Source organism: Cervus canadensis, chromosome 5 (genome assembly GCF_019320065.1).
Source record: "Cervus canadensis isolate Bull #8, Minnesota chromosome 5, ASM1932006v1, whole genome shotgun sequence".
Classification (NCBI taxonomy): domain Eukaryota; kingdom Metazoa; phylum Chordata; class Mammalia; order Artiodactyla; family Cervidae; genus Cervus; species Cervus canadensis.
The window spans coordinates 47,355,867-47,358,334 of record NC_057390.1 but is presented as its reverse complement, the minus strand read 5'-3'; the positions used below and the strand labels follow the sequence as shown (position 1 = coordinate 47,358,334).

The window sequence follows — 2,468 nt, the reverse complement described above, 5'->3', positions numbered from 1 at the left end:
ACTCTTGAGAGTCCCTCAGACTGCAAAGAGATCAAAGCAGTCAATCCTAAAGGAAATCAACCCTGAATATTCATTAGAAGGACTGATACTAAAGCTGAAACTCCAATACTTTGGCCCCCTGATGCAAAGGACTGACTCATTGGGAAAGACCCTGATGCTGGGAAAGACTGAAGGCAGGAGGAGGGGATGACAGAGGATGAGTTGGTTGGATGGCATCACTGACTCGACGGACGTGAGTCTGAGCAAGCTGTGGGAGCTGGTGATGGACAGGGTAGCCAGGGGTGCTGCAGTCCATGGGGTCATAAAGAGTCAGACGTGACTGAGCAACTGAACAACAAACCTGTCCCAAACCTGTCTTGGGGCCCTCCTGAAGCACCTCATCCTCTGCCCATCAGGATCACCAAGCTACATGGTTTATATTGAGTCCTGCCCCAAGGCCACAGGTGCGAGCCCTTGTACCATGGCCACAGAAGCGGAGCCCAGAAACAAGGTCACCTCTGAAGCTAAATGAGCCCCTTTGTAGCTCTTGCCAAAAGCCCCGATCATCACTAACAAGCTTTATGATTAAAATTAGGCAAAGATGCCCACTCCAGTAATCACCCTGCATGCTAAGTTGCTTCTTTCCTGTCTGACTCTTTGCGACCTCATGGACTATAGCCCACCAGGCTTCTCTGTCCCTCAGTCAAGAATACTGGAGTGGATTATCCTAACCAATCACCGAACGTCAACCTTCTGGCAGGAATTTTCTTTGTCTTGAGGCTATAAAAATTGGCAATTAACCCACAAAAACTGTGGACTCTTCCTGGTCTGTCAGGAGGTCGGCCCGCTGCACTCGCAGTGTCCTTGTTATCTCTGCTCTTTGTTCTTTTACTCCTTCCCTTCCGAAATACTCTTTGTCTGGAAATTCCTTTCCAACCTGGGCTCAGACTGCCTCATCAGTTTAGGGACAGGAGGGCACTATCTCCCAGGCTCTGGCTTCTTCTACCTCCTGCCAGCCTGAGATCCTTGGGGACCCTGGGTCTGCAAGATTGCGTTAGGGGTAAATGAGGCCTCACCTCACTCCCTCAGAGGCCAATTTTACCTAAAAGAGGGGCCCCAAAGTGCTGTATGATGTCCTGAGGGGGAATGTTGGCCCCTGGCCTCCCTACTCCCATCCTGTGTTCTTGTAGGGTGGTCAGGATGGCCGAGGGGCCAGTCAGTACACATGCATACACTCACGCCCACTTTCACATCTGCACTCACACCCACACCACAAACTCCCAACCACTTCCTTTGTTTTGATGGTGAGAGAGACAGGATCTTGGAAGTTTCCTAACCTCTTACCACAAGTCTCTCCTTCCATGGTCCCCCACCCATTTAGGGGACTGGCCTTTGCCCTGGGTGGGGCAGGATTGGGGCAGAATTGTATGTGGGCGCTGACTCAGCGCCAGGCCCTTCTTGCAAGTGGAGTCACGTCCCTCCTTATTCACCCTGGCGACGTGTGCTTTGGCTGTGGTGGCCACATCAGAGAGTAGGGGCCCCCTTGGGCCAGCCCGGGCTCCCATGGCCAAAGCCCAGCCTCCACTGTCCTCGTGGGTCAATTTCCTTCCAGCCCCTCAGCACTGGGCACACTGTGGGCAACATGAAATCTCTTTCTCCTCTAGACTAATACAAATCCTACATTTCCAGAAGATCTCATTCAGGAAGCCCCTCTGTTAAAAAAAAAAAAACCTTCCTGGGATTTCCCTGGTGGTCCAGTGGTTAAGATTACATGCTTCCAATGTAGGGGGAGCGGGTTCGATCCTTGCTCAGCGAACTAAGACCCCACATGCTGCGTGGTGCTGCCAAGAAAAACAAACAAAAAGTCTTCCTGATGGCTCTTTCCCTTTGGCACGCCCACTGAGGATCCTGCTGTTGCCATGAGTTTCTGCCCTGCCTGGTGTTACTGGTATCGTGAAAACAAGCCGAACCCAGAGTTTCACTTCTGCTGAAATGTCCCTGATGCCAAGATCCACATCTTTGACCTGGGGTAGAAGAAGGCAAAAGTGGATGAGTTCCCTCTCTGTGGGCACACAGTGTCTGATGAGGATAGGCAGCTGTCCTCCGAGGCCCCAGAGGCTGCATGTATGTGTGCCAACACATACATGGTGAAAAGCTGTGGCAAAGATAGCTTTCACATCCAAGTGTGGCTCCACCCCTTCACATCACCTGCATCAACAAGATGTTGCTCTATACTGGAGCTCTTAGGCTCTGATAGGCTCCAGACAGGTATGTGCGGTGCCTTTGGAAAGCCCCAGGACCCAGTGACCAGGGTGCACGCTGGCCAGCTTATGATGTCCATCTGCACCAAGCTGTAGAGCAAGGAGCATGTGATTGAGGCCCTGGTGTGTGCTAAGTTGCTCAGATGTGTCCAAATCTTTGTGATCCCATGAAATGTAGCCTGCCGGGATCCTCTGTCCATGGGATTCTCTAGGCAAGAACACTGCAGT

General features: G+C 51.8%; 1 pseudogene; it reads left to right on the top strand.

The window, feature by feature from the left end:
- Positions 1-221: 221 nt before the first annotated feature.
- Positions 222-2,468, top strand: LOC122441786 (annotated as a pseudogene).